The following is a 21,632-nucleotide window of genomic DNA, read 5'->3' on the forward strand; positions in this document are numbered from 1 at the left end:
ATGAGATTCTTTAATTGGCTGCCTCCTGCATGCCCCACACTCGGGATAAAGCCCACAACCTGGGCACTTGCTCTGACTAGGAATCAAACTGTGACCTCCTGGTTTATATGTCAACGCTCAACCACTGAGCCATGCTAGATGGGCCAACACCTATTTTTTATAAAAATTCTCAGCAAAGTAGGAATACAGGGAGCATATCTCAACATGATAAAGGCTATTTATGACAAACCTACAGCAAACATCATACTCAATGGGCAAAAATTAAAACCATTTCCCCTAAGAACAGGAACAAGATAGGGATGTCCACTTTCACCACTCTTATTCAACATAGTACTGGAAATACTAGCCACAGTGAACAGAAAAGAAGAAAAAATAAAAGGCATCCTAATTGGAAAGGAGGAAGCAAAACACTCATTTTTTCCAGACTAGAGGCCCAATGCACAAATTCGTGCACGGGTGGGATCTGGCTGGCCCTGCCCCAATCAGGTGGTTGGGGCTGGGCTGGCAGGGGTGGAGTGGGAGGCGGGGAGAGGAGGGAGATGGAGCCACAGGAGATTGGCAAACCGGCCCTGCCCCCGATCAGGGTGGGGGTAGCCGGCCAGGCTGGCCAGGGGGAGGGGCTGCAGGAGGTTGGCCGCCAGCCCCAGCCCCAGCCCCAATCGGGTCAGTTGGTTGGCCACAGTTTGTGTCATACTGGTCACCTAGCTTTTATACATGATATTGTATATAGAAAGCTCTAAAGCAGTGGTTCTCAACCTTCCTAATGCCACGACCCTTTAATACAGTTTCTCATGTTGTGGTGACCCCCAACCATAAAATTATTTTCGTTGCTACTTCATAACTGTAATTTTGCTACTGTTACGAATCGTAATGTAAATATCTGATATGCAGGATGTATTTTCAGGGGTCGCGACCCACAGGTTGAGAACCACTGCAAGACTTCACCAAAAAACTACCAGATTTAATAAACGAATCTGGCAAAGTTGCAGGATACAAAATCAGCACCCAAAAATCAATGGCTTTTTTTATACACCAATAATGAACTCACAGAAAGAGAAACTAAACAAATAATCCCATTTACCATTGCAACAAACAAATGATGATACTTAGAAATAAACTTAACCAAGGTGGCAAAAGAACTGTCCTTGGAAAACTATACAATGTAGAAAAAAAAGGTAGAAGAAGATGTAAACAAGTGGAAGAATATACCACATTCATGGATTGGTAGAATCAACATCATTAAAATGTATATTATTCAAGGCAATCTAAAGATTCAATGCAATCCCTATTAAAATACCAATAGCATATTTCACTGATCTAGAACAAGTACTCCAAAAATTTATATGGCATTAAAAAAGACCCCGAGTAGTTGCAGCAATTTTGAGAAAGAAAAACAAAGTTGGAGGAATCACAGTACCAGATTTCAAGTTATACTACAAAGTCACCATAATCAAAACAGCCTGGTACTGGCACAAAAACATGCATCTGGATCAATGGAACAGAATAGAGAACCCAGAAACCGACCTAAGCCATTACGCTCAATTAATATTTGACAAAGGCAGCAAAAGCACACAATTGAGTCAAGACAGTCTCTTCAATAAACAGTGTTGGGAAAATTGGACAGATACATGCAAAAAAAAAAAAAAGAAAAAAAGAAATTAGACCCCCAATTTACATCATACACAAGAATAAAGTCAAAATGGATAAAAGACTTAAACGTAAATCGGAAAACCATAAAAATCCTAGAAGAAACCATAGGCAGCAAAATCTCAGACATCTCTCATAGCAATATGTTTATGGATACATCTCCTAGGGCAAAGGAAATTGAGAAAATAAACAAATGGGACTACATCAAAATAAAAAGCTACTGCACAGCAAAAGAAACCATCAACAAAATAAAAAGGGAGCCCACTATGTGGAAGAACATATTTGGCAATGATACATCTAATAAAGGGTTAATATCCAAATTATATAATGAACTCATACAACTTAACAAAAGAAAGACAATCCAATTAAAAAATGGGCAAAGGATCTAAACAGACACTTCTCCAAAGTGGACATACAGATGGCCAAGAGACATATGAAAAAATGCTCAAAGTCACTGTCATCAAAGAGATGTAAATTTTAACCATGAGTTATCACCTCATATCTGTCACAATGGCTATCATCAACAAATCAACAATGACAAGTGCTGGCAAGGATGTGGAGAAAAGGGAACACTAGTACACTGCCAGTGGGATGTAGTCGGGTGCAGCCATTATGGAAAACAGTATGGAGTTTCCTCAAAAAGTTAAATATGGAACTGCCATTTTGACCCAGTGATCCCATTTCTAGGAATATATCCTAAGGAACCTGAAACACCAATCACAAAGAATATATGCACCCCTATATTCATAGCACAGTTTACACTAGCTAGGATGTAGAAATAGCCCAAGTGCCCATCAATAGATGAGTGGATAAAAAAGCTGTGGTACATTTATACCATGGAATACTATGCAGGTGTAAAAAATAAGAATCTCTTACCCTTTGAGCCAGCAAGGAGGGACCTGAAGAGCATAAAGCTAAGTGAAATAAGCCAGACAGAGAAAGACAAGTATCATATGATCTCACTCCTATATGGAACCTAATTAACAAAATAAACTAATGAACAGAGTGGATCCAGAGACATAGAAGCATGGAACAGAGTGCGGAATCTTGGAGGGGAGGGTGGGTGGGTGGGAGGTAATCAACCAAAGACCTTATATGCATACTAGAGGCCCGGTGCACAAAATTCGTGCATGGGGCAGGAGGTTGGGGTGTCCCTCAGCCCAGCCTGCACCCTCTCCAATCTAGGACCTCTCGGGAGATGTCCGACTGCACCCTCTCCAATCTGGGACCTCTTGCACATCCTTCTCACAATCTGGGACTGCTGGCTCCTAACCACTCACCTGCCTGCCTGCCTGATTGCCCTAACTGTTTCTGCCTACCAGCACAATCACCTCCTAACCGCTACCCTGCCGGCCCCTTCACCCCCAACAGCTACCCTGCTGGCCTGATTGACACCTAACTGCTCCTCTGCCAGCCCAATTGCCCCCAACTGCCCTCCCCTGCCAGACTGGTCACCCCTAACTGCCCTCCCCTGCTAACCTGGTTGCCCCTAACTGCCCTCCCCTGCTGGCCTGGTCACCCCAACTGCCCTCCCCTCTGGCCTGATCTCACCCCCAACTGCCCTCCCCTGCCGGCCATCTTGTGGTGGCCATCTTGTGATGACGTGGGGGCGGCCATCCTGTGATGACATGAGGGAGTCGCGTGAGAGCCACCTAGGCTTTTTTTGTATAGATATGCATAACACATGGACACAGATAATAGGGTGGTGAAGGCTTGGGGTGGGGGCAGGGGAGGCCTGGAGAGGGTCAATGGGAAAAAAGGGTGACATATGCAATACTTTCAACAATATTTATTTTTAAAAAAAACAAGAAAGAAAGAAAGAAGAAGGGGAACCCAGCAGACAGCAACTTAACCAAGTGATACAGGTTAATAGCCCCAGTGATAAGACACATGGACACCAAGAACTCCCTGATACAATGCGCTGAGGAGGGGACATGACCTCTGTGGTGTTCTGCCAAATATGCATAACCTCTAGACATGAGAAAACATCAGACAAACCCAAACTGAGACAGTCTACAAAATAACATAGTAGTTGTCTTCTGAACAACCATCATAGAGCGGAGATTAAGGAGACATGACAGTTAAATGCAGTATGGGGTCCTGGATAAGATCTTGGGACAGAAAAAGGACATCAGTGGAAAAACTAGTGAAATGTGACTAAAGTCTGTCATTTAGTTCATAATACTAGACCAGTGTTAATTTCTTCGTTTGAACAGTTATGTTAAACTTATTTAAGACAGGAATATTAGGGGAAGTTGGGTGATGGGTATGTGTATATAAATTCTGTACTATTTTTACAACATTTTTGTAAAACTAAAATTACTTCAAATAAGAAGTTAAAAATTGTGCTAAGAAGCATCCTTTGATGGAAATCTGGACCCTAGAGACTGTCCCACAAACATTCTACTGGTATCCAGGCAGAACCTTAGGTCAGAATGAAGAAATGCAATGGTATTCAATAAACAGCCAAGACAGAAGTTACTGCCTAGATCCACTCAGTTCCCAAAGCTCTACTGACTAGTGTCTGCAACTGAGCCAACATCACTGCCTGAATCCAGAGTCTGGATGCCAGAATCTTTTACTCTCCCACTTTCTACCGTGTTGGAGTCTTGGTGCTTTGAGAATCAGACAACACCCCCTAAGCCAGTGGTTCTCAACCTTCCTAATGCCGCGACCCTTTGATACAGTTCTTCATGTTGTGGTGACACCCAACCATAAAATTATTTTCGTTGCTACTTCATAACTGTAATTTTGCTACTGTTATGAATCATAATGTAAATATCTGATATGCAGGATATATTTTCATTGTTACAAATTGAACATAATTAAAGCATAGTGACTAATCACAAAAACAATATGTAATTATATGTGTTTTCCAATGGTCTTTGGCGACCCCTGTGAAAGGGTCATTCGACCCCCAAAGGGGTCGTGACCCACAGGTTGAGAACCGCTGCCCTAAGCACCCTCCCTGCATCCTGCCAACAAAGGCTGGTGTCCCACTTAGAAATGGCCCAACCGGAATGCCTCATAATTTGAGGCCCACTCCCCTGCTTAGACTCTATCCCAAAGAAACACAAGAAGGTATTCATTAACAATTCCCATGAAACTGTATAGATATGCATAATACATATATGTAACATATTCGAAACCCTTATGTGTAATTATGTGTAAACTAGAGGCCTGGTGCATGAAATTCGTGCACAGATACGGTCCCAAGGCCTGGCCAGCGATTGAAGCGCAAGCGTCTGGCGTGGAAGGGCAGGTCCCAGTTGACCTCTGGGCCTTGGGCAGCACCTGGGCCCCTGGGTCCCCACATGATCTAGGTGAGAGCCACCTAGGCTTTTTTTGTATAGATATGCATAACACATGGTGGTGAAGGCTTGGGGTGGGGACAATTTGCATATTAGGCTTCTATTATATAGGATACCTACACTATATTTTTTGTTTATGGAGGAACAGCACATCCACACGGGTGGGTGATGGGGCCATTTTCTATCATGATTGTAGTGACAGTTACACAACTGCATGCATGCCCGCCATCTGCGGGGCAATTGGTGGGGCGATTGGGCCCCACTCACACCTGTCTTGGCCTGGTGCTGCCCACTCACCTGCTCCACCATACCACCTTGGGCCCACTCTGGTCAGGGTCCATTGGAGCCGGCAATGCCTCCACTGCTGCCCGCTACCAGCTCTGTGTAGCTGATGCCTGCCATGTTCTACACCGCCCCCTGGTGGTCAGCACACGTCATAGTGAGCAGTCAAACTCCCAGTCAAACTCCCAGTACAGGGGACAATTTGCATATTAGGCTTCTATTATATAGGATACCTACACTATATTTTTTGTTTATGGAGGAACAGCACATCCACACGGGTGGGTGGTGGGGCCATTTTCTATCATGATTGTAGTGACAGTTACACACAACTGCATGCATTTGCCTAAACTCAGAAACTATATACCAAAAATTGAATTTTACTTTCTGTAAATTTAAAAAACTGAGTTTAAAAAGTTGAAAAAAAAGATTGACACACTGATGCATGCTATGAACAAAGACTTCCAAAGTATATTACTGTTGAGGACAGTGGGAAGCTGCTATAGAGGCAGCAGCCACAAAGAATGGCTTTTCTCTTTAAATGGCAAACTAAAAAAAAAATACACACACACACACATATATACATATATGATCATGAATGGGAAGAGGTCTGGCAGGACACCTACCCAACTTCTGGCGGTAACTACTTCTGAGGAAGTTAGACTTTTGGTATAGAGGGGCAATGAAGGAGACTTCCATCTTTCCCTTGACACTCGTTCAAATTCATTTAAAAAAAAAAAAAAGGCTTAGGTGTACTAGTTGTAAAATGTAAGCAAACAAATAACCATACTGTACTCACCCTTAGTACATTCTGAATTTTAGTGTTCCTTGAGGGTCCCAGGAGAGCTGATGTCAAAGACTGTGCTTCTACAGAGACAGAAAAGAATAAGGCTATATTTTTGGCCAACCGGAGCCTTTCTGCTAATTGTATTCTGTCATTTACAAATTCACTCCCTCAACAAGTATTTATTGAGCACCTGCTCTGTGCCAGGTACCAAGGGATACCAGTGATCAAAACAAAGTTGTTATCCTCAGGGAGCAGGCATTCCATTAGGTGAGGAAGACAATAAACACACAATATGAAGTCAGGAAGCAGGGTGCGGAGAGTGATGCAGCTGCTATTTCACAGAGTGGTCAGAGGCTTGAGGAGAGGACAGAGACATGAATATAAGAGACTAAGAACTATGTGGCTAGCTGAGAAAGAATATTCCAGGTCACCAGAATGGCAGAGGACCTGAGGCAGGTGTATGTAGGGGGAGCATTTGAGTAGCAATAGGAGGTCCATGTGCCTTGTGCAGGGTGAGTGAGGGGACAAGTGGTAGGAGAGGAGGACAGGGAGGTGACTGGGGCAGATAGTAGGCCATTCTGAGCACATTTCCTTCAGACACTTGTGAGGAGTGGCAGAGAAATAGCACTTATCCTCACATGTAACTTTATATTATTAATTTACTAGTGGCCTGGTGCATGAATTCATGCACATTGAAAGGAAGTTAATTAGAAGAAATATTTTAATATTGCTATTTGCCCTTTCTATATAATAGAAGTAGCAACCAAATTCACGATCGACAATGACAGATCAAAAAACACGTGTGCGATTGGCCCCAGTGTGAGCTTTATATGTATTGCGCATGCGCAAGTCAACTTAGCCTTTTATATATATAGAATAAACTTGCTTAATTAGACCTGCTTTCTGATTTAGCTAAACTTTTTCCAGCCGAGTGAAGCACCCCAACTTCTCTTTCAGGTAACTGTCAGCAACACAACAGTAAATATTAACATGAAGCAGATTATTAATGTAGATGGTGCAGAGAGAACAAAGGGTGAAATATTTAACTGCAGCAGTTTGACTATATTCTGTGCAATGAGAAAACCTGAAGTCATTTCCAAGGTCCACCATTTCTTACTTCTTTTCAGTCGGGTCAAGTTTCTAAGTTTTCTAAATCTCCATTTTCCGGCTAATGAAAATAAAATAGGATTCTACTGAGTCTCCTATCTACCTATTCCAGGACTTCTGTGAGGATCAAATGAGATGAGGCACAGGAAAACGTGTCACAGACATTTGGTTAAAGTGTAAATGTTTCCACCTGGCTATAAAGCAAGTCATGTTCCTAGGCTGAAGAAACTACAAGGAGGCTAGTTGCTAGGGAGAGGAAGCTGGGCGTTGCTATGTGATGTCATTACCTGGTGCCTACAGGCACCGTTTCCGGGCTGGGTTGGGCTGTGGACTGGATTTTGCTCCATGGGGTCTTGGCAGTGTCAGCTGCAATCTGGTGGGGTGTTGCTCCGGGGTGGTGGTGGGGCCCGTGTCCCACTTGGGGGAAGCCAAGTGTTGCTTTGTAGGGTCCAGCTCCGTCATGCCGTTTCTCTGTAAATGGCCAGTGTGCATCACAGCAGCTCCTGTGTTGAACGTCTGTCCCCTGGTGGTCAGTGCGCATCATAGCGACCAGTTGGATGGTCGGACACTTAGCGTATTAGCCTTTTATATATATAGATGCTTTTGAATATTGAGTATAGTTGTTCATATTTAAATAGATATTTCATGGATGAATGAATGTCTTCAGACTGAGAAGCCAAGGTCTATATTGTTCACCATCCCATTTCAGTTTAGGCCAGGAATTTACTAAGTCAGGGAGATGAGCTCTGAGAGGACAACCTAGAACCTTCTGTCTTAGCAGCCATGTGCCTACTCATTTCACTCTCCCAATAACCCTAAAAATAGATAGATACTATTATTATGTCCATGTTACAGATGAGAAAACTGAGGCATGGAGTGGGAAAGAAACCCACTAGCTGAGGCATCCAGCCAGTCAAAAGTACACTATAGCTGGGATGAACCCAGGCAGTCTTGCTCCAGACTACTTGGCCAGGCAACAGTCATGGCAGTCAATGAAGAGAGGGCTAACCACCGGCTGACAATGTCTCCCTGACCAGCTTCCCCAATACTATGGCCAAAATGCTGCCCACATGCCAAGGTTATGCTCAAACACTAGCCAGCTCCTCCAGGAAGCCCCCCAGGAAGGAAACCCTAACAAACCAACTTTCCAGGGTACAGAAATCAGAACAGATTCAATAATCGTGCCCCTATGCTCCTGGTTCTTAACCTTTCTCATGCTAGGGACTCCTGTTGGCAGCCTGATAAAGGGCATAAATTTCTTCTCAAAATCAGGTTTTTAAATGTATAAAATGCAATACACAAGATTACAAAGGAAACCAATTATATATATTCAGACTAGTGGCCTGGTGCATGAAATTCGTACACATTGAAAGGGAATGAGAGGAACATAATTTGGACTCACTATCTAACATCAATAATATGTGAGCCCTGACTGGTTTGGTTCAGTGGATAGAGCATCGGCCTGCGGACTGAAAGGTCCCAGGTTCGATTCCGGCCAAGGGCATGTACCTTGGTTGCAGGCACATCCCCAGTAGGGGGTGTGTAGGAGGCAGCTGATCGATGTTCCTCTCTCATTGATGTTTCTAACTCTCTATCCCTCTCCCTTCCTCTCTGTGAAAAATCAATAAAATATATATAAAAATAACAATAATAATAATATGTGAGCATGAGGCAGTCCACGTTTCTGAAATTCAATGACATGAATTTTAGTTATTACTTTGCCAAATAAATGGAATTTACTGATATCATTTAAAAGAGCAATCAGCTTAATATTAAAAACTCTGACTACCAAGTCAGGTCTGTTTTCAACTTTTTGCCAGCATTGTAAATTGTTTGCAATATCTGCCCATTTGGGGTTGCATGTCGTAGTTATGAATAAATCGGGCTTGCCATACTTCGTTACAATTGCCATAGCATCCTGATATTGTTGTTGCATATTTCTGGGACTACCCTCAAAAGATGATGGAAGTATTATCATTTTACCAATCAGCACATTGTCATTTTCAGATCTAGATTTGAGATAATCAAACCACTATATTTTTCAACTCTCAACTTAGATTGGTTTCCTTTGATGAAATTTATCCAATTGGCCTCCACTTTTGAATATGAATCCACGATAAACTGTTGAGTTAATTTTCCTGCATTTAAAATAAGATTGAACGTGTCCCGCACAGAGAGATGAAATCCATAATACTGCATTTGTGTGACTCGTGTCCTTACATTTTGTCTAGTATTATTGTCGATTACACTGTTGTCTCTGAGTCTTAATGCAATATCTGTTCCCCAGCCTTTTTCACCATATGGAAAAAGAATAGGATATGTCATTGCATCTAATGTAGGAGACAGGATACTGATTTGTTTCATTTTAGTGGCATTTGGATTATTGGGATCTGGTTTACAATGAATGAGCAAGTAAGTCCCTTTCAAAAAGAGTTTCTCCATCTTCGTTTCTGATTATGACAGCAACCTCGGTTACATGGGGAGAATTGTATCTACCTGGGTCACTATTACGATCCTATTTAATTGCCATTGTTACTTCTGTGGGAGCAATACCTTTTGCTGCTGATTTAGATTGGGCTTCCTTTTCTACCTCATGTAGCATCTTGTACAATTTTGTTAATTCATTTATTTCATGCATGAGGTTGTTGATGTTCATCATGAGTCTTTCTGAGCAGCCCTGGTTTTCTGGCATTGCTAACTTTTTACTTGTAGCTTCGGCTGTATCCAAAATATAGAGTTGAGCAAACTTCCGAGAAACACCATCTGAAGGATGTAAAGTTCCAGTACAGTGATAAACTTGTCCATGCATTCTAAAACAGTATGGCCCATATCTGGATGGCAATGCAATATTTGCACCCATGGAAGCAAAAGCAAAAGAACTATTTATGGAAGGAATATTTTCCATGAAATTTTTACTGTCAGGATCTTCGTTTGTCATTAATTTTTTAAAATATGCTGGGTAAACTGGAAAACGTATATCATTTGGACAGACTTTCCCTTTGCTACAACATCGAGTAAATTTCCCATCGGATGGTTTTTCATCAGAGAAACTTAGTGATAGGCAAAATTCACATCTATAGTCATTCCACCACAACTACGCTCGAGAATTGCATCCCCATGTACTCCATTTTTGCTGAGAAGACAATTCCTACCAGTATTGGTAGTGCTTGTTGATGACTGTTCTCTAGACATATTCTGTCATTGCCACCGCCTTCTTTCAAATTCAAAGGCACGTTGGTCTTTAGACATTTTCTGTTGATGACGCCAGTGTTTTTCGGCATCAGAGCAATGTTTTTCCAGTAGTTGGTCTTCAGATACATTCTGTTGCAGGCACCACCTTCTTGCAAGATCAGACGCACATTGCTCTTCAGACATTTTCTGTTGATAACGCCAGCATCTTTCGGCTGCAGAGCTACGTTGTATCAACAGTTGTTCTTTAGACATGGTCCCACCTCTCTACTGTCAAGGTCTGAGATGCAGGTGAATGAGAGTCCTGGCTGTCAGGCCACTGAGAGCTGTCTGACCAATGGCTGATTCTGGCTGATTCTGTGGGGGTGGGACTTCCTCCTCCCTGCTATCAGTTTCCACAGCTGTGATGAGGAAGCTGGGGTGACAGAGGGAGCCACGCCCTGCAAGCCACCCTCTCTCTCACTCTGCTCTATGTCCTCCTACTCTGCCAAGTCCTCTAAACCTCCCACTCTCCACCTGCTCTCTTGCTCTGCTCTCCGCTGGCGAAGGTCCTGGGAGCCCACAGGCATGGCTTGGTGCAGCCGGCCTTGCCTCCCGGGGTGGCAATTGTCCTGGGAGCCTGCAGCCACCATCGCCTCCCGGGGTGCTTGACACCTACATATGCAAATTAACCCGCCATCTTTGTCAGGCTAATTTGCATACTCACTCCTGAGTGGGTGGTGAGTGTAGTGGAGGGACGGTCAATTTACATGTTTCTCTTTTATTAGTGTAGATGTCAAAAATATCTGTAAAATACAACCAAATTTGAGATATAGTAATAAACATGCTTCTTGCCCTAACTGGTTTGGCTCAGTGGATAGAGCGTTGGCCTGCGGACTCAAGGGTCCCAGGTTCGATTCTGGTCAAGGGCATGTGCCTTGGTTGCGGGCACATCCCCAGTGGGGAGTGTGCAGGAGGCAGCTGATCAATGTTTCTAACTCTCTGTCCCTCTCCCTTCCTCTCTGTAAAAAATCAATAAAATACATTTAAAAAACAAAAACAAAAAAACATGCTTCTTTATGAATGCTTTAAATTATGAAATCTCAGTGGTGGATCCAATGACTAGTTATTTAGAAATAGATGAGTCTAAATGATATTTTTTTTACATCTGCACCAACTATAATGTGATATGGAAATATTTATGATTTCTAGCAGTGACAGTCAGAAGTATAATTAATACAGTTGTGAAAATGCTAAAATTTCAGATGGTAGGGAAAATAAAGATGTAAATTTCTTCCCAGCCAACTTCACAATCCTCTAAATTCCATGCAAGGATCCTTCAAGGGTCAATGGTCCTGAGATTAAGAACCCCTAAACTATACCTGAGATCAGGGAAAGGTGAAGCATGTTCCCAGGAAAGATAATAATTTGGGGGTGGGGGTAGACTCAGATACTGAGCATTGGCTGTTTTGACTTACATTGCATCTCAGGCCCCTGAACCTCACCTTTCCCACTCAACTCCTGTGGGAATGACCCTACACATAGGAAGAGGGGAGGGGTACTAATATGATCCTAGCCTGTACCCCCTCTTCCCTGTCCCTGGCCTCAGATGGCTCAGGGTGGCCCTGGCATTGAAGCCAGGCTGACTAGGCCCAATAAATGGCAGGCTTAGGACATGTCCTGGGACCACAGGGAAAGAGATTATTTCCCTGAGAGCTGCAAGTGGTTGATATACCCGGGGAGCTGCCCAAGAGACTACCTGAGGTTAAAATCAACACAGAGAAATGCAGAGGTGGGAGGTGAAAGGAAATTAGGTCCTGGAAACCTTAGGAGAGGCCCTGGATCCAGCCATGCCTGAAGCCATCACATGTACATTGTCACAGACTGAGTCCATACATTTCCTTTTATACTGAAGCAGGCTGACCTGCATTAGTATTTGCTCACACAACTAAATGACTCTCAACGAATGTGAAAGGGGAGAGACAACTGTAGTTCTTGATGATTCCCACAACTCATTACCAAGTCATTAGGAAAGCACAAAATAAAATTTAAAAACAGTTACTATACATAGAAACAGCAAATACAGAAAAATACATACTTTTTAAAAAACTCAGAAATAGCCTGTTGGGTAGGTACTATCCCTAAGCTAGTCTATGAGTCCCTAACAGTTCTCGTTTTCAAGATGCTTGGGAGGGCAGGAGGGAACCATAAGTCCCCAGAACATTTTCCTTTATCACCAGACTTCCCATTTTAAAAATTCCTGGGATGGTCAGAAAATCCCTGCAATAAAGCTCCTGTAAAATTTTAATAGCTGCCTCTTAAAATTTGCTTTTATGCTGCTCTAATTTTCCCCCTTTCCTTCTCTAGAGTGATGCATATGGCTCTTGAAAGACTCATCAGCATTGACAGACTCGTTTCTCTGGGTTGGGAATCTTCTTCCTGCCAAATAGAGGAAGCTATGATGTCCATCAGTCTGGTATCCCTCATACATGGGAGGAGCCACAGCAGAGAGGAAGATGCCAAGAGGTTGTAGAAATGGCAACAAAGGTGGGCTATAGATGTCCCAGAACACCCACTATCTAACAATAACCCTGTCCCACCTGTCCCATATGCTAAACTCACAGGGCCAAGCACAAAGCTTCCCAAGGATTATACCAAGAAACAGAATCCCAGATGAAAGAACCTGGGGGTGAGAGGACATCCTGGCCCAATTCCTAGCCTGAGTGGCTCCTCCCCTCACCCACAGTGATGGGTTCTGGGAGAAACACATGACCTAAGCAGGGCTAATCAGAGTTGGCCCTGGAAATTTTGCTGGAATTACTGGGGGGAAAGGATGGGATGTAAGGCAGGGGTTGTTGGAGGGCTACTTTGCTCCCTGGAAGTAGGGGTGGGACACCTGAGAATGAAGTAAAAGCTGAGAGAGGCGAGCCCAGAAGTGGAGAAGGGTGGAATTTTGAGAAGAATACCTGAATACTGACTCTGGTCAGACCAGCTCTGGGATTTTCTCAGGTCCTAGAGCCATTAAGTTGCCTTTGCAGTGTAAGCCAGTTTGAATTTGGGAGATTCTATCATATACAACAGAAATAACTTATTGATTGAACTGGAAGGGATCTCAGAAATCAATACAGTGCTCCTTCATGTTTGGGTGAACATGATACTTCTAAGAAGCTGATAAAACTACATCATGTTTCTCCAGAAAAAAAAACAAAAACCCACAAAATACTGCACGTCTCAAAGACGTCAAAGACCTCTGAAGCTGTCCACAGAAACTGGTGAAGAACGCTTGGATCTAGTCTGATCTGTCCACTTGATGGAAAGTGAGGTTCAGAATGCTTCAGTGAGTTGTCTACAGCCCGGGCCAGCTGAAGGCAGAGCCAGGCCTCACTAGAGCCCCAGGAGGTGCTACCCTTAACTCCCCTGAGTATGGTCCTCAGGGGAGACACTACAGAGGGTCAGGGGAGGAGTGGGTGAAGCTCCAGGCCTCCCCACCCCCATTTACCTAAAACAGCTCCACTTTGTTCTGTTTTATAAAATGGGCTTTCAGGGAAGTGTCTGATCATGGTTCCATCACTCCACAATCAACATACTGAAAACCAATCTCTTATATCATGTTTCAAAGTACAGTGGCCCTTGAACACAGTCAAAATTCTATGTATAACTTGTGATTCTACAGTCAGCCCTTCACATCTGTGAATTCAATTTCACTGAGGATCAAAAACAGTTAATTTCCACTTTCGGTTAGGGATCCAAGTTTGGGAAACCGCAGTGGGGCATGCAAAAATACTATGAGGTTTTGATAGCGCCATGGCTCCATGTGAGATACTTCTGCGAGGCTGGCCAGCCAGGGTGCTGCTCTCCTGACCCCAAGGCAGCTGGTGTGCCTGGGCCTTTCTGTTCCTGTGTTTCTGGACCTGACATTTCTAGTCTTCCCTTGTATTTCCATCCCAACTCATATGGAAAGGCTCATCCAGGCCCTGGACAAGTAACTCAGTTGGCTAGAGTGTCGTCCCAAAACCCCAAGGTTGTGGGTTCAATCCTCTGACAGGACACCCACAAGAATCAACCAATGAATACATAAATAAGTGGAACACAAATTGATGCTTCTCTCTCCCTTCCTCTCTCTCTCTAAAAAAAAAAGAAAAAGAAGAAAGAAAGGAAGAAAGAGAGAGAGAGAGAAAGAAAGAAAGAAAGAAAGAAAGAAAGAAAGAAAGAAAGAAAGAAAGAAAGAAAGAAAGGAAGACCAAACAAACAAACAACAACAAAAACACAGACGTGTGGCTAATCTGACTGGTCAGAGATTATGACTGTTGCTGTCACCTGCTTTGCCAGTTGGCAGGTTATTAGCCCCAAAGGCTGGGACCAGGACCACAAGCTCTCCTGGTGTCCAGAGATGGCAGCAGGCTCTCTTCTGCTTTCTGTCTTGGAGAACACACAGCTTGGGCAATGTTCACCCAACCTCTAAGATGGCCTGGCCATATGCACCCTCCTGACCAAGTGCTGACAGGGGTAGCCAGGCCTCTTTCCTCTGTGTAACGGCTGATCTAGGCTTTGAGATTGCGGTGAAGGAGAACCAAGCCCACTGGGGCCTTCTGCCATAAGCTGCATTCTCCTTTCTAGACTTTATCAGAGCCTCACATTGAGATACCAGGAAATTACCTACCAATAAAGTGGTTCAAACCCTCTTCATTTAGAGAAGATTCCCATTATACCCACCCCCATCCAGTCTCTGATATACTGACTCAGGAAAATATCTGTTCATTCAACTGCCTCTACCCACTTGCCAATGAAGAAAAGCTGCCATGTGAAGAAAGGACTTTGACTTGGGAAAATCTAGGCCCTCAACCACTATACATATGGCAGCCACTGAGATCATCTTGCAATTAATCCTGTTTTCTCTAATGACCTATATTCTATTAATTATACATCAATGCTTTAGCCTGGTTCTTTCATTGACTGATTCAGTCCACAATATGACTATGAGGATTTCACATTCTCATTTCCTGTCTTCCTCTCCCATCCAAGAGAAGCACTGTGGTACAGGGCTTTAAGGACTTCACTCAGAAGTGTCAGGGAACTAACTATCATGCCTCCAGTCTAGCCCAAGTAACTCCATGGTAGAATGGCTCAAGACAGACCTCTGCAGAGAAACTGCTCAGGGAAGGCAACAAAGGGTGACCATCTCACGCACAGCAGATAGGTTACAATGCCAGCCTGACACCACCAAATGTGCTGGAGTTGTGGTGTCAGGGGAACTGTCACTGCCAGTGAGAATGTACCCTGAAACAGACATTTTGAGAACACAGCTGGAAATTTCTATAGAAGAAGAAACAGTAACCTCGGTGACATACTTCACCACCCCACTGACTGGGCTTTGGGATTCCCTGCCCAGATCCCAGAACGATGTGGCTTTGCAAATAAATTCTCATTCTGGCTTGAAGCATGAGGTTTTCACTTTGATTTTACTACACGCCAAGCACTGTTTTTAGTTCTTTAGCTATCAACTCATTTAACTCTCAAATGAACTACTAGCATCCCCACTTTTAACAGACCAGAAGCACAGAGAGGTAACTTGCCCAAGATCACACAACAAGTAGGTGGCACAGCCAGGAAGGATTTAAACCTAGTGGGTCTGAATCTAGAACTGCCACCAATGCCATTTATAAATAGAGTATGGGCTCAGCCTTGAAACCTATGTGATTCCACTTTCAGACATCAATTTTAGATGGATCAGAGACCTAAATATGAAAGGAAAAATATGAGTGAAGGTTTCTCACTCAGGGATTCTGAAAAAGTATTTGCTCTCCTCACAAAAAGGGTCAGACTCATCCACACAGTCCTGTGTCCCTTCTCCAGTCTGCCCTTTTCCAGTGTGGAATGTGGAAGTGATATCTAGATTTGAGAGGATTCCTCTTTTCCCAGAACACTACTCTGACAGAACAGAAGGGCTGAAGTCTCAAAGCCCCAGCCTGCTAAGAAAGGTGGGTTGCAGCAGCCACCTTGTAGCCAGAGAGTCACAGCAGCACTGGTGCTGATTCTGCCACACCACTGCGCCACATCCTCTCCATCCAGATGTTATAGAATTCAAACAACCTCCTAGGTGTTCAAGTGACACTGCCACTTGTGTATTCTGATACAATGCTTGCAGTCCAGAGCATTTCTAACTGAACACCTGCTATAGCCAGGCTCCAGCAGCCACATGCTGCGCCAGCACCCTGGAGAGTTTGTAGTCACTAACATGGATTTGAAGGTGTCCCAAAAAGACAACTCAGAAATGAAATTTTGGCAATCTTTAGGAAAGATTTCCACCAACCAGAGGCATCTAGAGGATCTCAACTGGGAACAGCCTTCTTTCTCTCTACAGATTTCTAGTTAGGGACACTGATTTAAAAGGCCAAGCCTCCCTCCCCTGCCCACAACCCCCCAACCCAATAATGATAATAAAATAATAATAATAAAGGCCAAGCCCAATGCACTGGCATAGCTGCATCATGGTCTGCTGGCCCTGGGCTCACTGCCTGGGAAATCCTGCATTGCCTGTGGATTTTTCCTCCGTGTCACCAGACATCTGCTGGATGTGCCAACAGTTAAACCTCTTCCTGCACTCCCATAAAAACAACTTGTCAATGTGGTTTCGAATACTGGGTGCTTTTCCACAAAGAACTCTCCAGACCCCAGCTAGTCAGATGAAAGACAGACAGTGATCAACCTAACAAAATAGGTCAGGCTTTATATTTTAATCCTCTAATTCATAATATACTAGTGGCCCAGTGCACAAAATCTGTGCACATTAAAAGGGACTTAATTAGAGGAAATATTTTAATATTGCTATTTGCCCTTTCTCTATAATAGAAGTGTCAGAGATGAAAGAAAATTAGTAAAATGTATATGAAAAGAATATATAAATTATTAATAAATAAACAATAACAGCGTCACATCCCCTGCTGGCGCCAGGCTGGGAACTCAGCCTAATGTCCCCCGGCCTTGCGATGCACACAGCCCCACCCACCTGCACCTGCCTTGCATGCAGCATCCTGCTGATCGGTCATTACGGCGTGAGGATGTCATGACCATTTGCATATTGCCCTTTATTAGTATAGATTGAAAGGGAAGAATGAAAAACAAAACACATTATTACCAGCAAGAACATCTATGGTTACTTAACTTCTCTGGGCCTCAGTTCTCTCACCTATAAAAAACAAGGAGCCCTAACCGGTTTGGTTCAGTGGATGGAGCGTCGGCCTGCGAACTGAAAGGTCCCAGGTTCAATTCCGGTCAAGGGCATGTACCTTGGTTGCGGGCACATCCCCAGTGGGAGGTGTGCAGGAGGCAGCTGATCGATATTTCTCTCTCATCGATGTTTCTAACTCTCTATCCCTCTCCCTTCCTCTCTGTAAAAAATCAATAAAAAATATATTTAAAAAAATGCAGACTCCTGGGCCTCACCTCAGAACTACTGAATCATAATACAAGCCCAGAAATATGCATGATAACCAGCTTTCCAGGTGACACTGATGTATAATAAAGTTTGAAAGGCAGAGTTCTGCAGTATTTAAAAAACAAAACAAAACAAAAAAAAACAGCGATAATAATAGGGGTATTGTGAGGGTTAGGAAATCACTCCATGACAAATGTTTAGAGCAGGACCTATCATGTAGTAAATGTTCAACAAAGGTGACCTACCAATATTTTAATTGCTAGGGACTGAAGGCCTTGAGATGTTTCAAAATCTACCTTCTGGTAAACCACGTGGAGAAAGGCACTGCTCTGATTCTGACCACTTAGGGAGGCTTGAAGGTCCAGGCCAATGAGCAGAAACTGGCTGCCTGGCCCAGGATACTGCAGGCAGGAAATAGACCTACTGGTGCTAACTGCCCACCAGGTAGCCATTCTTGTCTTTCTTCTAAGGATGCTCAGCTAAGACTAGATCTCCCAATCTCCTTTAAGGCTAGGGGTGACCAACAAGAGATAAGTAGTTGTTATGGGACTTCGGGGAAATTCCTTACCAGAAACACAGGCTGGACGCCACTTTTGAGCCCCCTCCCACACCCACCTTCCCACCTGGACTACTGATTCACTGGCTTGACTCCAGTAGTCACACTGGACCATAAAGCCAGGTTAAGGATGAAAGTCTTGTACTAGGGATGGTGAAGCACAAAGAGAGAAGAAGCCTGCTCTTCCTGATGACTGTGGGGCTGCCACAAACCAGGATTACAAAGCTCTGACATCTTACTCATGAGAGAAAACACCTTCCACTGATTTTGTACCATTGTTAGTTCTGAGGTCCAGTTTGACAGTCAAATGCACTTTCAAATAACACTGTAGTTTTACACAGCAGATGACCAAAAGGGATAGTTTTATGTCAGAGAAATCCTTCTAGTAACCTACCAACATTTAAAGTGTCCTCATGCTTTAGGACCCTTGCTTTCTACTCAATACCAAGTAAAAAGCTTGATACAGAATTTGCCACAGAATGGGGTTACAATTGTTTTGCCTTAGATGGAGGTAAATGAGAACTATGAGATATACTGAGTCATTTATTCAGCAATTATTAAGTACTACTCTATGCTGGGGACTCTGCAAGGTAGGGGGCTAAATATGGTGAACAAAAGCAGATGTAGTCACTGCTCTTATGAAGCTTCCAGTGCAGAACAGGGGGCAGAAAACAAACAGGCAAACAAATACAGTACAAATGGTGAGAAGTAGCACATCAGAAATCAGAGTGAAAGTAGGGGAGGGCGGAGGCAAGGGGAAGAGATCAACCGAAGGACTTGTATACATGTATATAAGCCAAACCAATGGACATGGACAACAGGGGGATGGGAGCATGAGTGTGCGGGGTGGGGCGGGGGGAGGTTGGGGTTAATGGGGGGGGATGAGGACACATTTGTAATACCTTAACTAATAATAATAATAAAAAAATTAAAAAAAGAAAAAAAAAAGAAATCAGAGTGAGTTTAGCCCAGAAGAAAGAGAAGGAAGCCATGTGATTAGTGGGAGTGAGAATATTCCAGAATGTCCATCATCTGAAGAATGGATAAACAAAAAACATGGTATAATCCATACAATGGAATATCATGCAACCATAAAAAGAATAAAGCATTGATTCAGGTATAACATGTATGAGCACTGAAAACATTATGTTGAATGAAAGAAGCCAGTCATCCAAGACCACATATCACATGATTCCATTTAGAGGAAGTGTCCAGAATAGGCAATTCCAGAGATAGAAAGTAGACCAGTGGTTGCCAGGGGCTAGAAGGAGGTAGAAATGGAGGGAGAGAGACTGCTAATGGGGATTAAAGGAGGTAGAAATAGGGGGAGAGAGTCTGCTAATGGTTATAGAGTTTCTTTTTAAGTTGATGAAAATGCACTGGAGTTAGAGACCAATGATGGTTGTACAATCTTGTAATTACACCAAAACCCATGAACTTTGAAAGGATGAATTTTAAGTCATGTGAATTATATATAAATTAAAAGACACTCAAAGGGCAACTCGAATTGAATTACTGAATTGATAATAAAGTTTCTAATGAAAGTTAAAAAGAAGAAAAAAAAAAGGACTATCCCAGGAGATAGAGGAGAATGTACAAGCGTGGTGAAAGTCACAGGAGGCCCGTGTGACTAGATGGCTACAGCGAGGGAGGTGTGCTGTGAGATGTGGCAGAAGAGAGCGTGGTGGCTGGGACAGGGTGAGGGCTTTGGAATGGAAAGGAGGAGGCAGGTGAAGATCTGTTTCAGATCAAGGACAAACAGGCCTGGCTAATGGATTGGCCCTGGGGGAGTGGGGCAGAAAAGAGAGATTCAAGAATGATCTTCACATAGTCTCATGAATTTTTCCAAAGTGGTTTTCTGCCAGATTCAAATTGTGCACAGCACAGTAAGAGCAGCTCACCAAATGCCTGTTAAATGAATTGAAAAAATGAACAAAGTCACTGCACATTTTTTTTGGTAGAGAACATTTTTGTATTTTCATTAAAGATGTAAATTCTCTCTCTCTTAGATATAGGTATATATACATATAGCTCTATATGTATATATACACACATATATATCTATATATATAAATACTAGAGGCCCGATGCACAAAATTTGTACATGGGTACGGTCCCTAGGCCTGGCCAGCGATAAGGGCCAATCTGTGGGGTGACCAGCGGGGCGATCAGTGCCCGCTGGCACCTGCCTTGGCCGGCCTGGCACCGCCCACTCGCCCCTCTGTGGGAGGCAATGGGCGGGCGACTGGCGGGGTGATTGGGGGGTCCCCCGGCTGGCACCCGCCTTGGCTGGCCTGGGGCCTGGGGGCAGCTCCTGCACTGAGTGTCTGCCCCTTGGTGGTCAGTGCGCGTCATAGCAACTGGTCATTTGGTCTATTTGCATATTAGGCTTTTATTATATAGGATTATATCCTTACCTATACCTGTTTCTCTACCATCCACTGGTAGATACTGGTCCACCACATTCCATCAACTACACATTTATTCAAACCAGAAACGTAAGGGTTATTCTTTTATTGGAGGGGGTAATCTTTTTTATATATATACCCTAAGCAAGATAGAGCTACTGAATCAGTAACAACCAGGTCCTTCCTTCTCTGAGGGGGTCAAAGAAAGAGATAAGCCAATGAGAAGTAAGCTCTCATTACTGATGGACAACCTGTAAAAAGAGAGGAAGAAATGCTACTCCAGAGATAGGAAGTATTATCATCTTTCTTTTTGTTGGGGGTGGGAAGGAATGTGGGATAGTCCAGAGTGAGGAGAGCACTATGGATAACAGTGGCCTAGTGGCAGGGTGGAGAGGGGATGTCAATTAGACACTATGCCTTTCTCTTCAAGAACATCTACTAGAATTGAAGCCCAGCAAGAGACAAGTTGTAACCCCAAAGGGGTCATGAACTCCAACCCACTCCAACAGCCACATTCATTCTGAGGGAAACACCAGAACCCTAGAAGACTGTATCCTTATCCTGCAACCAGGAGAAGGCCACCATGGTCACAGACCATTGTCTTGCCCCTGAAAACAATGCCACAATCTAGATATGTAAAATCCTAATACGCAAATAGACCGAACGGCAGAACCAAACAACCAGTCGCTATGACGTGCGCTGACCACCAGGGGCGCATGTGGAACATGGTGGGAATCGGCCACAGTGGGATGGTGGTGCAGGTGAGCAGGGACGCCAGACAAAGGCAGGGTGCCTGTTGCTGTCATGGGGCGAGCCTCTGGTGGTTATTGAAAATTCTTTGCTCCTGCATGCTGCAGTCCTGCTGGGCACTTGCACCCACTGCCGGTGCCAGAGCCACTGCTCGCACCCACTGCCAGTGCCCAGCACCGGTCCT

General features: G+C 43.7%; 1 protein-coding gene across 12 annotated transcripts in view; it reads right to left on the reverse strand.

Annotated features, from left to right (window-relative positions):
* The window catches only part of SIPA1L3 (signal induced proliferation associated 1 like 3), a 312,053-nt gene that overhangs the window by 211,723 nt on the left and 78,698 nt on the right, over positions 1 to 21,632 (reverse strand). For 9 of the 12 annotated variants that reach the window (XM_059666685.1, XM_059666692.1, XM_059666691.1 and 6 more), the window contains one exon: positions 6,037 to 6,104. The exons of 1 other annotated variant lie outside the window; for it this stretch is intronic. The gene's annotated coding sequence lies outside the window, so the exon portion shown is untranslated. Of the gene's footprint in view, positions 1 to 5,255; positions 5,376 to 6,036; positions 6,105 to 21,632 lie in introns of all 12 variants that reach the window. 2 more of the 12 variants (XM_059666686.1, XM_059666682.1) reach the window with 1 other exon arrangement.

Source organism: Myotis daubentonii, chromosome 15 (assembly GCF_963259705.1).
Source record: "Myotis daubentonii chromosome 15, mMyoDau2.1, whole genome shotgun sequence".
Lineage (NCBI taxonomy): Eukaryota > Metazoa > Chordata > Mammalia > Chiroptera > Vespertilionidae > Myotis > Myotis daubentonii.